The following is a 14,592-nucleotide window of genomic DNA, read 5'->3' as shown; positions in this document are numbered from 1 at the left end:
GTTGGAATTCAACAGCCCAGTCGTCAGGATAAGATGTTGGCATTGTACGTTTCTGTCTTTTATGTAGCATAACATTCCTAAAGTGATGTAGTATAATAGCTGACTCTGTCATCAGGAGGTGAAAGGGATGGTGGATGGTGGACCGAGGTTAGACGCCTGCCAAGCTGCAGACCACTGTTCAAGACCAACAAACAACAAAACCAGTTGTTTTTCTTAGCAAGTCATTGTTGCATTTTCAGCAGCTTTTTGGCCACCAAACATGGGTGTGTTTTAGTGACCCATCACTGTGTTACCACCAGGGACAGTGCCACAAAAATCAGAATCAGAAATACTTTATGAGGGGAAATTGTAATATGTTACAGTTGCTCTGATGTAAAGAATCCAGAATTATAAGAAGAGTATGAAACAGAAGTATGTACATTTAATTAAAATAAAATGAAATAAAAATGAAAATGTACATTAAAATATTAATGTACATTTCTCTGTATTTCCAGCAGGGACTGTGGCCCCCAAACCAGGTGTTGTAGGCCAGTGGTTCCCAACAGGTGGGTCATGTTTCGAAAGTGGGTTGCGGGTACATTCGGAAAGGACCACAAGTGACTTGCGAACGTGTCAAGTTTGTAAAAAACATACTTTATTTTGAAGTATAATGAATTTACAGCACACGCTTTTATTTTGAAGTGTGGTTTCCTGCTGTAGAGTGAGTGAATAACAGACAGCTACTTATCAGAGACAGTAAACTAACTCGCGGACATGATGCTGAATGTATAACCTGTATGGACCTTGAACTAATGACCAAGGAGAAATCTGGACCCATAGCTGGACCAGTTGGGAACCACTGCTTTAGGCCAAAACATTACCGTTTCCCTAACCAGATCCAACTGGTTTTTGGGCTTAAACCTAACCATACGTTGACCATAGCGTTGTTGAAATGTAAAGTTTCAACGTATCTGCTACATAATAACGTACAAATGTGATGTATCTGTGGTTTGCAGAAACATACAATGCCAACATTTACTCTGGCTGTTGGGTTGAATTTAAAGTTGTGTTCTCAGTGTCATTTCCTGTCCCACACGTTTTACGTAGGTGTTTCGAGCATGAAGGCACATGATGAAAATGGAGAGGAGAGACAGCAGCTGTTGGAATCTGGTCCTCGAAGTTAGGAATGGCACAGTGCAACAGACAGCGCCACAAATACCTGTAAGAAGCCAAATGCAAATGATGTGTCTGTAAGCTGAATTTACATTTGTGGGAAATTTGGAAGTCCGGAAACGTTTCATGTTGCCTCTGTTCCCTCCAGTTAATGGATCATCTGAGAGCTTTCCTGAAAGGCAGTGACCGGTTCGCCACTTGAGCAATGAACTCGGTATGTGCTTTCTCTTTTTTTGCATTCTCTGATAGAATCAGCTGAATTAAGAAGCAGGCTGATCAGGCCCTTTGGCCAGAACCCATTGACTCCTCTCATTCCCCCTTTTACACCTAATTAACTCTGGTTGTTGAACTGGTTCCATTGAGGATTCTTTGAATCTTGGTGCGATCTAACATATCAGCCCACATTTCCACCAGTTTAAGTGAAACCATTGTAATTTAGGATATGTCTTCAAGGGACAATGCACAGTGGAGTAAAGAGTAGTAGCAAGATGGCGGGTCGCATTGATTACCTTTTGTTGTTATTGTATTTATCCAATAAACAAGCATGGACCAACTATTAATGCTAAGAAGACATGGAGGATTATTACATGCTAGACTCCTCTCTTCTCAACCTGTAGAATAAGACAACTTCACTGATGTCGTCACAGTTTGCACCGCAGGTCAAGGAAAACCTGCGAGTTTTTATTTCCAGGGGATTGTTGTGGTTCTTTCTTTTTATTAGGTTCTTCCGCTGCTTCTGGGTTGTGCTCGTCTTGTGATTCAACAGAGCTATTGTCTGGCATTTTTCTCTTGCTGAGGCTTATGGATTTAGCAGCGACGTCAATTTTTCAGCGACTTTCACAATAGGAACACTTCTCTGGCTCAAAATAAGGAGCAAGAACCTGAGTGGAACATGTTCCCATCCATGGAAAAGGTGTGTCAGTTAGCTTCTGAGGTCATCAAGCTGTAAATGGGAACTGACACAGCTGATGTATGTTTCCCACTCAATAATAAACTTCGGCTCAGTTGGGTGGCCGTGTTCGTGCCCCTCTCACAGGCAAAACTTTTCTATTAAGACTGCTTTGTTGTGGAACCAGGTACACAATATATGAGCTTTACCCAAGTTGCTTGTTAACTCAGATGGATTAGACAAACAAACAGGGCAAATCCATCGCTTGAGCCTCGGATGCACATGCTAATTTGGGACCAGCTCCAGCCCGGTATCCGAGGGATTACATCCGTATTGGATGATTTCGCACGTCATGATTTACATCCAGTATTGTTCAGTGCCACGGAAGGAAGTAGTGTCTTATGGAACGAATGTAAAGGTGTGTGCAGGAGACTAGAGCTTTCGTCCCATCTCGTTTAATTATTTGCTTCTTTATTAATTGTAACCCCAATCTTTTCCTTACCTTAACGGTTTTTGTTCACCAAGCCTGATTATAGTTTATTCATCTTTCCCTAACCTTCACCGTACCTTAGCTGCAGTGTGATATAGTAGAAATCTATCATCTGAAAAAAACACATATGCTTTGGATGTAAAATACCTCGACACTGAGCTCACTGTAATCCAGGGTTGTGCAGAATTGTCCAACACTGACGTTCTTGTCTGGTGGTATGTTTGTGTGCACCTCAATGCCCTTTTCTCTCCAACCCACGCTGCAGAAAATGCATCACTTTTGTCTCGTGTGTGTGTGTGTGTGTGTGTGTGTGTGTGTGTGTGGGTGTGTGTACTTTGGAATGCTATACAGAACATAACATACAGCATCCCTGAGACGCTCGCAGCAGCTGCTCGTCTTTTACGGTGAAGGAGCTTGTGGGCAAGACACTATACAAACAACAGCTCGTATGCTGGCTATGTGAAGGCTTTACACCGCCAGGAGGGAGGGCTCTCTGCCAAGAGTATGGCAACTTTAGGCGCTCTGTTCAACACAGCGGCGATAGTAGACATCTGGGTGGCAGCTTCTGGCTCTATAATTTCTGACTATCAGTTGAAATTTAATGGATCTTTATGAGGGTCCATGATACGGTGTGGCAGTGGAGATGTGAAGAGGATATTTCTAAGCTGCTGGCTTGCCCCTGATTTGCCCAATTAGCTGTGATCACAGTATGTGGATGCACAGTGGGGGTCATGGTGCTCCTTATAGGGTCAGCACTGCAGGAAAAGACTGGGCACATCTGGTTTGTTCAGCAAGTACACATTGCTGCAGTGGTCAAGCCTTTACAGCCTGTGATCACAGGACTGTGGTTCTAATTTGTTTTGGTTGCTCACAGCTGTGTGCTTGTGGCTGTGTCTCACAATATGAGGCACATATACTGAACCTAATTTCAGAGCACCAGGTTTGCAAAGCAGGGCCGGACTTTGCATGTTCAGCGCCCTAAACAAGGCCCCTTGTTATTTTCATCTTTCATATTGACTGTACATTGTTTAAACAAGAACAAACACCAATGAGAATTCAACGCAAACCACTAAGTTCGCTAACAGTTAGCTTAGCTACCAAAGGGGACAGAGCTTTTGCAATCAAGGCCCAGAGGCTCTGGAACGACCTGCCCGAGGATATGAGGCTGTCTGAGCCATTGGCTTTGTTTAAGTCTCCTAAAAACACACCTTTATCAGAAAGCATGTCCTGATTTTATCTGAGCTGTCTGTTTATTGCTATCGTATTGATTTTACTACCCCTATATTATCTTGATTTTAGTTTCAGCCTACCTTATTTTATCTTTTACTTTGGTGACATTTTATGACATGTTATTTGTTTTTTGAAACTGAAGTGAATTCCACTTGTTTAAATGGTGGAACAGCTGCAGCCACAATGACAAAATTCTCCTTTAAGTAATCTGCGCCCACCAGACATTTGACAAACTATCTTTATCAGCAGAACTTGGCTGTGACAGAGGCCTATGGCTGCGCAGCCTCCACCAGTTGTGCGAGGATGTACATCACCAACCGTAGCTGAAGGGAGGAGGGTTGTGTTAAATGATCAGTGGGTAGAGCTCCAGAGGAAGCAGCTCCCTTCTGCTGTGTGACTGTGTCTCAGTGTGCTGGACCACAACATCAGGGCTGGTGCTGTGAGCGAAAGCCATAATAAAAGAACATGCCTGCTTCCTGTTTCAAATTAAAAGTCCTCATTTCAAATTAAAAGCCCTCTGACGTCTCATAGGCAGAATCGAAACGTCTACCCTCTGGACTTGCCGAATGAGCCCTCATGGACTTCAGTCATACGAACTATGACAAGTTCACTGTCCTCGCGTTAAGTCTGCCAGTGCAGAGACCGCAAGCCACTGATAGACAGCCGTCTAGACTGATTTTAGACCAGCGCTAAACCCAAACAAATGATCGCTTGCCATGGAGGTAAAACAAACAAAAAGAAGTGTGTGAAACTCCCAGAAAGAGGAAAGTTTGGTGGAGCTGTGGCAGCAGAAGCCTTGTTGATTTGATGTTTCCTCCAGCTGCTGTCATGACAGCCGGAAAAAAAGACGCTACATGGAAAGAAATTGCAACTGCAACTTCCAGGTGAGCAAGCTACCTGTGGTGGCGCAGATGGATGACGTACGCTGATGACGTTGCATATTGACGTACGTTGTAACCTGTGATTCAGTAGTAAACGGCCATCGTACAATCTGCACACATCAAACTTGACGTCGTACCAAAGTTTATTAGATCCACATCTCACAGTTTGTCATGCAATGGTCTTATAAGATTGCTAAAATCGCACAGTGTATAGAGGGCATAAGAGGTGCCAGGTTTCAGGAGCAAGTTAAACATTGAGTAGCATTCTTCATGTGAAATGCGGCTTCAGAGGCTTTCCCACCCCGACGATAATGCAGTTGTTTTCTTTCACTTTAGTTTGGTGTGGTGTTGTCAGGACTACTACACAGGAGTGGAAATGCATGGAAAAATACACATGTAATGACAGTGAGCAGTCGACTGACTGAATGTGGAAAAACAGAAATATTGTTGAAATCACGTTTATTCTTCTGAAGACATCAGAGGCTGCTTGTCACCTGTTTTGTAAGTGGATTAGCATTTTTAGATTTTATATTTTTATATTGTTTATATTTCTTTAAACAATAAAAGAAAAATTTGGAGGTGTCTTATTTATAGGATTTTAGACAATGGCTTTACTGCGATCAAATCCGACTGTATGTGGCCCATGAACTAAAATGAGTTTGACACCCAAGGTGGTCGCCTATGTCACCTGTAGGACCCACCACTCTAAAGGCCCTGACACACCAAGCCGACGGTTGGCCGTCGACCAAAGTCGGGCCGTCGGTGGGCGTCTGTCGCTCTAGTTTTTGCGGTGTGTCCCGCACCGTCTGCATTTCGGCGTCGGCAGCTTTTCGGCCGATTGAGCATGTTGAATTGACGGCGGAGCTTGTCGGTGAGAGAGATCACTCTGATTGGCTGTTCAGGTTTTATTTCCTCGCCCCTGTAGCGAGTGAATCTGCCTGTAGTGAAACCGGGGCTAACCGGTGCTTCCTCCTCAGGCTCCACTTCACTCAGCTGCCCCACAGACCCGCTGCTTCTTCACACTTTAACCTGAATAACAAACCGGAGCTAGCTGGGAGCGGCTAGCGGAGCGTTAGCCGCAGCATGACCGGAGGGAAGCACAGCCAGTTAGCCTCCGCTAGTCTCTGAGCTAGCCCCGGCTCTCCGTTTGGATCCAACCGGAGCACCGAGCCCTGGTTTGTTATTCAGGTTAAAGTGGGAAGAAGCAGCGGGTTTATCGGGCAGCTGAGTGAAGTGGAGCCTGCGGAGGAAACACCGGGACCGTCTGGATGTAATAGTCTGTGGAGGTGCTGCGGTGCTTGGCTGCACAGATAGGAAACCCCTCGGCTGACAGGATGTACCACTCTCTCACTCCGCTCTCTCTCACGCAGGCGCAGAACGTACGTGCTACTTGGCCGTCGGATGTAGTCCGTGTAGTGTGATCAAATGCAACTGACACAGGGCGACGTGAGGCGACGTAGACGACGCAACAGTTGGCTTTCGTCGCCGCTAGTTCTTTGATGTCGGTTTGGTGTGTCAGCACCTTTACACATGCACTGGAAAGTGTAGCCTCTGACAGTCAAAGCAACTGAACACAAAGCCATCAAATATGTCACATCAGACCATTTAAAAACAGAACATGCCCTTGATTTAATTAGTCATCACAAGACAAAACTGAAGAGTAATGAGTCACGTCTCCTTGTTGATAATTGTAGAATTATAATAGCGCACCAAGGTTGGTCGTGTTGCTCTTGTTTCAAGGATGTGCTGTGTGTATTTTTCATGTTCTTAAGCAGAGATGTGTAACAATGTGGTTCTGAGCCGATTCAGCATCATTGTTTAACAACACTCAGTCAGCTTCCACAAAAAAATATGTCCTCGGGCATTAATAGATGAAATTCCTAGATTGTATCAAAGCAATTATTTGAACACAGTGTGGTTTTAAAAAGAAAAAAAAGCGCACATTATTTTGCATTCAAATGAGCGTAAGATGCTGCGGGGCAGCCGGCAGACACATTGTAAACATTCAAACAAAACAGCGGTGGCAGTGTGAGACAAAAACACAGGATTAGGCGAGTAAAAACAGAGCTTCCTAAACTGGGAAATACTCAAAGCATTTATCTGGACCTCTTCTACGAGTCCGTATCTGTACTCTAACTGTTCCAAAAGGGCTTGAAGAGCAGAGTGAGAAGAGATGAAAATGAAAAGGAAAATGAAAGTGAGTGAGAGTGAAAGGCAAATCCCATCTCTCCCTCTGTACCATGATTAATTAGTTCCAAGTTATCCATGAAAGTAATACACTGATAAGGCCAGGAACAAACAGAAGCCAATTACTAGCGTTTCCCTGTGAGCTCAGAGCTCCGAACACCAGCAGCACCGATGGAAAACATTTAAGGCTCCGTCCTGTCGGCTGATTGGACAGGTGTTAGGGGTTGTTTGCAAGCGCTCTCTTTGCCTGGCAGCACGTCTTTTCATTACAGAGCCAAGTGCACACCCTTATCAAGCTGTTCTCATCGATGATGGGAGATGAGACTTCGCATAAAAAGACGTCTACCACAACAGCTGTGATTGATGGGAACCTTGGGACCTGAGCTGCGTCTCAAGGACCACAAAAAAGGCGCTTGGCACACAGAAGCACACACTGTGTAGAGAAGCTCAGCTAACATTTCAGTCTCTCTAATATCTACTTGTGTTACAGTGTGCCTTTTCGTGCTTTACACTGCTGTGATCCTTCTGCTGCTGCAACTTCATCAATACATCGATTCTGCTGCCACCGTGCTTCACAAGCAGCCTTTGACCCAGGATAAGAGTTTTTCTACTGTAACCTGAACAGCTGGATTCCTTTGCCCACAGCATAATTAACAATTGATTAACAGCCGACTGGTTCACTATTGCATCCCGCTCGATACCATAGGGTCGGGAGCTTTCAGCAGGTCTCTGTTTATGGTTTGTTTTATGTCAATATCAGAGCTCTTAAAGCCTACAGAGTGTAAGAGTGTGTGTGTGTATATGTGTTTATTTAGAAACACTACTAATGTGTTAATGTCCATTATGTGTCTCACTCAACACAGCTGGATCATCTGCCTCCATACGCTGCCATGTCTTTGTTCCAATGGCCCAAAATTTTGAAGCTTCATTAGTCCAAAAAATGTCCCATTAGACCAAAAGCCAATTTTTTTTTTTCAGACAGTCCATTATCCCCAAATCATGTGCCCATCGCTTCGATTGTGTGTTTCTCCAAAAACACACAATTCCTGCAGTTAGTGTCAGTTTTCCAGTGTGTTTGAACCACTGACACCAGGACGTTTTACCAACACCTTGGGGCAATTCCCAGCCACGTTCGGGGTGTTTTTGACTATTGACTATGTTTCCCAGAGTTATTTGAGCCAGACCCTTACACAGCTTTTACCATTGGTGTTTGAGCCATGAAAGTCCTTTTTTTTTGACCCCCTGCAGCAATTCCTAACGACGTTTGGGCCACCAGTCCCGGATGTTTTCACCGAACCTTGGCTGCGTTACCCAGAAGTGTTTGAGCCACCATACCCGAGTGTTTTTAACAACGCTTCATGGAAATCCCAGTCACATTTGGGCCAACAAGCCCAGGTGTTTTCAATGGCCATTGGCCACGTTCGCCAGAGGTGTTTGAGCCACCGACCCCAGGTATTTCCCAATGACCCTTCATGGCAATTCCCAGCGACGTTTGGGCACCATTCTTGGGTGTTTTTCCCAGCCCTTCACGTCATTTACCAGCAGTGATTGAGCCATGGAACCCAGGTGTTTTTACAGTTCCCAACAACGTTTGGTCCACCGATCCCAAGTGTTTGTATCAACCCTTCACTGCAAGTTCGAGCATGTATGGGCACTGATCCAGTGTGTTTTTACCAACCTTTGGCTGTGTTTCCCACAGGTGTTCGCACCACCGAACTCAAGAGTTGTTATCAACCCTTTACGGCAATTCTCAGCAACATTTTGGCCAACAATCCTGGGTGTTTTCACCAGCCCTTGGCCGCATTTCTCAGAGGTGTACGAGCCACTGAACCCAGGTATTTTTTACTGACACTTCATGGCAATTCCCAGCAATGTTTGGGCACTGATCTTGGGTGTTTTTACCAGCCCTTCACGGCATTTACCAGTAGTGTTTGAGCCATGGAACCCAGAGGTTTTTACCGACCACCTACAACAATTCCCAGCGATGTTTGGGCCACCAATCCTGTGTGTTTTTACTCACCCTTGGATGCATTTCCCAGTGGCAGCTGAGCCACCAGTCACAGGTGTTTTTACCAACCCTTCACAGCAGTTCCCAGCAATGTTTGGGCCAACAATCCTGTGTGCTTTTACCAGCCCTTTGCAGCACTCCCCAAAGGTGTTTTACGCCACCAACCTTTTTCGGCAATTCCAAGGGACATTTGAGCCACCATCTGAGGTGTTTTTACCGACCCTCTGCGTTGTTTCCCAGTGGAGCTTGAGCCACTGACCCCAGCTGGTTTTCATCATCCCCATCCTGCTTTTCCAGCAACTTTTGTACCAAACATGGGTATTTTAAGCCAAAACATAATCTTTTTTTAACCATAACACGTTTTTTTTTGTGCCTAAATCTACCCACACATAAATCACAACAATGTTCACAAATGCAACAATCCATTTGGAATGCACAATAATATCAGCGCGTCATCGGTATGGGCCGATATTGGCTTTAAAATGAATCAGAATCGACCAACATGCTTTTTCTTAATTGGCACAATGAATGAATATTACATACAAAGTATTGTCTTAATGCAGGAAGTGCGTGTTTTGGGAGAAAGGGGACAATCAAACAATGGTTTGTTTTTGGGATGGTGGGCTATGTAAGGAATGGGCTTTCATTCCAATGAGACATTTTTTGGACAAACGAGGCTTCAGATTTTTAGGCTGTTGGAACAATCGGCAGTCTCCCTCCAAACGCGCAACAACCTGGTGTTTTATTTTTTGTGAAGAGCACATCCATTCTCCTCCTCCGTCATCATTATCCATTCTTTGAATCATAATAATCAAGTGCAATCACCCATCCCTGCAATCAGCCTCTTTTAAAATTTAAAAGCACCTGCTCCTTCCTGTGGCGTAGGTGTTGTTCCTGGACATCACTCACACATGTCTACAACGGGTCTTTTCTCCTGATCCTCCAGGGGAAAGGAGGAATGTCTACAAGCAGGATTGATTTGTCACCGGAGTCGAGCCTCGTAGACTCGGCCATGCCCCGGGGATGTCAACAAAGCCTTCACGCAGACTGGCTCGCCCATTGGATGGGGCTGTCATCGGGAGATAATTGACTGTCAATTAGGGATGGAGACAACAACGTGAGAGTCAGCAGGAAGGCAGTAAATCACTACCTGTCTGTCAGGCGGCCCTGGCTGCCCCGGCCTCGTCTTCATTCCTTTCAATCTCTGTCTCTTTTTCCCCTCATATATACGTGGTTCTCTCTGAACTGTCCTGCTCTCTTACTCTGTCTCCCATATTGTCTCCTACTGCTCCCTTTGATGGTATTTACAGTAGGTACAGTGCCATTTTTCGCACATCCTGGCGACCTTTCTGAGGAGTGATCACTCCGTTCACTGTGCCAAGACATCTGAGTGACTGGTCCCCGTTTTAAAGGTCTCCTTCTGCCACTAGCTGATTGTTGCCACTCCACTTCTTGCTTTGCTTAAAGGCCAAACAGTCTTGGTAACATTCCCCAGGTTACACACATTGACTCATGTATGTCGCTAACCCCTCTTTTATCTCGTCATTGTGAGACCTGAGCGCGCTTGTGGCTCCAGAGCAGCATTTATCCTGGTAAGCTCTATTGAGTTGCCGGCTTTTGTCTGTGCTCACAAGCACAAACGCAGCACCACGAAGCAGTCAATAAGTTGAAGAGCTATTCAAACAGACCACTCGCTTCAGCTGGAGCAAACCTACAGTACAGTTTGTCTCCCAGAAATGAAGTTTGCTTTTGCACACGAGGCAGCAAATTCTTCAATTTTGTGTGTCGTTTGAGTCCTAATTTGTTTAGAAAGGAGCACTGCTGCTAATCAAAGAGGCTCCAGCGCTGAAGCAATTAGCCAGACTCATAATCAGACTGTTGATTTCCAGCTGGAAGAAAAATTGAGAGTGTTAAGTGCAGCCTCCTGCAAACAATCTCTTGTTTCTTGAGCTCAAAGCTGAGAGAACGGCAAGTGTACCTCCATATTAATAAGGGAGAGAAATCTCACCTGAAACTAATCTCAAGAAACTCTGTGTACCAGTTCACCAGCTGAGGCTGAGATAATGGAGTTAGCCATTTGAATCTTGCCAACACACCGCAGGGAGGCTCGTGTTTGAAAGAAGAAATTATGAGTCGAGAAGATCAGGAGGAGTTGCAAGTGGCGGTTGCAGGAGGTGTTCCCACAGACCCGGGTGTATTGTTAAGGATAATGACAGTAGCGTGTGTGTGTGTGTGTGTGTGTGGGTGGCTGGTGCATTATTCAAAGTGTTACTGTTTCCATTTCAAGTTGCCTATAGCTGCATGATACTGTAAGCCTCATCTAGTCCGCAGAGAGAGACAGAATGTTGTAAAACTCCCGCCGTGATGCTGTTAACTCAATCAAGCATGAGCGCACTTGAAGACAAGGAGGTCCAGATGTCATCTGAAATGCTGTAATCTTTTAGAAAATCATTAATGTGACAGTTGTCTGCCTGGAGTTAAAGGAAGTGGACAGATTTATTACTCAAGAGCTTTACGTGTCATCGTTCTCACCATTTAGTGACATTTAATTCATTATGGAACAACTCAATTGCCATATCTTTTTGCACTGTACGTTTCTGCAAACCATGTATACTTTACATTTTAAACTCTGCTGTGATGATGTGGTCAGGTTTAGGCACAAAACCCACTTGGTTAATGTTTCAGGTAAGATCATGTTTTGGCTTAAAACACCCACGTGCACAGGCACAAAATCTGCTGGAAAAGCAGGGGCGAGTTGATGAAAAGCGCCCGGGATCGCTGGCTCAAACACTGCTGAGGAACGCTGCGATGTGAAGATAAAAACACTTCGGTTTGGCGCCACCAATGCAGGTGCCACCAAAAACAAAACTTTTTTTTTGTTTGATAGGCCGTGGTTTGCCGGCCGACAAAAAACAAAACAGGTTCAGTGCCACAAATGCCACTGCAAAGTGCCACTAATAAACACCCAGGTATGGTGCCACAAACACTGGTGGACTAAAAAAAAACAGTTTGTTGTTTGTTGGCCCCAGTGTGTCACTAAAAACACCCAAGTTGGATAAAAAAAACACTCAGGTTTGGTGCTACAAACACCAGTGGAAATACCGCTAAGGGTTACCAGAAAACAACTGGATTTGTGTGGGTTTTTTGGCTGCAGTGCACTACCAAACCACCTAAAAAAAGAATCGGGTTTCTTGTCACAAACATTGCTGAGAAACACCACGACATGGTGCTAAAAACACCCAGGTTTGGTGCCAAAATTACTGGTGGAAATGCAGCCAAGGGTTGACAAAAAACAATTGGTTTTGTTGATTTTGGCTGCTATGTGCTGCTAAAAACACCTAAAATAAAGCAATCCGGTTTGGTGCCACAAACGTTGCTGAGAAACGGCACAACATGGTGCTAAAATCATCCAGGTTTGGTGCCAAAAATGCTGGTGGAAATGTAGCTGAGGGTCGCCAGAAATCAATCCGTTTTCTTGTTTGTTGGCCCCAATGTGCTACTAAAAACATCCAGATTTGGTAAAAATCAATTAGGTATGGTGCCACAAACACACTGGTGGAAAAAAAGAAAAGCTTTGTTGTGTGTTGACCCCAGTGTTTTACTCAGAACGCCCAAGTTGGATAAAAAACACCCAGGTTTGGTGCTACAAACACCAGTGGAAATGTCACTAAGGGTCACCAAAAAGCAATTGGTTTTGTTGTATTTGGCTGCTATGTGCTGCTAAAAACACTGAGGTTTGGTTAAAAAAAAAAAATAGGTTTGCCGCCACAAACATTCCTAAGAAACACCACCATGTGGCGCTAAAAACACAGACATTTGGTGCCAAAAATCACTGGTGGAAATGCAGCTAAGGGTTTCCAAAAAACAACTATTGTTTTGTTGGCCCCAGTGTGCCACTAAAAACACTCAGATATGGTAATAATCAACGAGGTATGGTGCCACAGCCACTGGTGGAAAAAAATATTGTTTGTTGTTTGTTGGCCCCAAAATGTCACTCAAGACACCCGAGTTTGGTTGAAGTCAATCAGGTTTTGTGCCACAAACTTTGCAGAGAAATGTCACAATGTGGCTCTAACAACACCACATGTTAACTGTCTATAATGCTTGTGGGAATGCAGCTAAGGGTTGCCAAAAATGGCTTTTGTTTTGTTATTTGATGACCCCAGTGTGCCACTAAAATCACCAGGTTTGGTGCCAAAAACACTGCAAAGAAACACCACTAAAAACACGCAGGTGTATCGCTACCAACGGAAATACTGCCAAAAAACAGCCAGTGTTACTTGTTGGTTTCAAACAGTGGTTTGCAGCTTGGCAGTATCTCGCCAAGGCGACACGCCATCCACCATCCCCTCCACCTCCTGATGACAAAGTCAGCTCATATATAACGTTACTTTTTAAACGTTGATCAGATCCATATGAAACACAAGTCTGTTTATGATCTACTTGGCTCACACACACCACAGAGGCATTTAATGACCACATATATGTGCAGAAAGTCATGTCAGAAAAAGAAAAAGGGATGAAATAATTGAGTCTTCAGTCAGTTGGGAGTGGTTTTCTGCAACCTTGACATTCGAAAGTCAGTCCTGCCTTGTAGGCATTCACTGTCAATTAACACGCGCCAACTGGCACAATACAGTCATAAAAGCAACGGCTGCCCATATTTCCCCTGCAGTGTATCACCGCTTGAGGCAAACCGCTGGTTTTGATTAGCGGCAGCCCCGCTGTACCTCTGCCAGTGTGAAAGGTCTAAGCCCCTTTAACTGCTGCGCTGATTCCTTTTTAATGTTTCAGTTAATGAAATAGTGTTTTAATCCAGCGTGTGACACACAGTGACACACAGTCTGCCTCACACACTGCCATGACAAGCATTAATTTTGTGAACAGAGGGAAGAGTCGACATTCTGTCCTTTATATCACCAGTGTGGAAGAAAAATGGGCGCTTTTGAAGGCACTTCCTTCAGGACCAGCATCTGTCAGCAGACACCCGCAGCACTACTCTGAGCAGGTCGCTTTGAGTTGTCCTTTTTATTAGGTTTCATACCACACCCTGCTCCTCTTTGTCCTGAGGAAGATAGCTTTTGAATTTCATAGACAGTCGTGACTGCTTGGAAATGTTTATGAGGCAACCTGAACGCGCACAAAAGCCAATATGGAGGGAAAAAGAGATTAGTTTTCACTTCACACTGATGTGCTTTTGCCACAGGCAACAGATTTAAATGGCTGTGTGTGTTTTTCTTGGTTGTGTGTGTGTGCACGGCGGTGTCAGACTGCTAATCAGTTGTATTTCAGACTTGAATTATAGAGAGATGTTAAAGACCGTGCTCATGTCTTGTAGCGTCTTTAGACTTATTGTTACTGACGTTAATTGATAAATGTGATCATTACTTGTGTTTATTTTGCCCCGTGTGACTTTATTTACTGAATGACTGAGTCAGTTCTTTTTAAAGGAATGACTTCACATTTTGGGAAATGTGCTTATTCGGCTGCTTGTCGAGAGTTTGAGGAGGAGATCAATGCAGCTCTCATATCTATGGTTAATACAAAGCTACAGCCGGCAGCTGGTTAGCTTTGCTAAGCACAAAGACTGGGAAGGAAACAGCCTGGTTCTGCCAAATGTAACAAAATCCTCCTACCAGCTCACTAATAACAAAAAATACCTCATTTATTTAATCCATCCAAAAGCTGAAGTGGAAAAACGTCAAAGTTTTGGTTTGAGCTGTCAGGAAGTATATTTTGTTACTTCCTGGCAGAG

At 44.4% G+C, this 14,592-nt stretch overlaps 1 long non-coding RNA gene across 1 annotated transcript in view; it reads left to right on the top strand.

Moving 5' to 3' along the window:
* Window positions 1–14,592, top strand: part of LOC144466466 (uncharacterized) — a 160,937-nt gene that overhangs the window by 16,180 nt on the left and 130,165 nt on the right. The window contains exons 2-3 of the long non-coding RNA XR_013493084.1: window positions 1,087–1,200; window positions 1,301–1,366. This is a non-coding gene — a long non-coding RNA (uncharacterized LOC144466466). The remainder of the gene's footprint in view (window positions 1–1,086; window positions 1,201–1,300; window positions 1,367–14,592) is intronic.

Source organism: Epinephelus lanceolatus, chromosome 13 (genome assembly GCF_041903045.1).
Source record: "Epinephelus lanceolatus isolate andai-2023 chromosome 13, ASM4190304v1, whole genome shotgun sequence".
Classification (NCBI taxonomy): domain Eukaryota; kingdom Metazoa; phylum Chordata; class Actinopteri; order Perciformes; family Serranidae; genus Epinephelus; species Epinephelus lanceolatus.
Note: the sequence above shows the minus strand (reverse complement) of the source record. Positions and strands in the feature narration are given on the sequence as shown.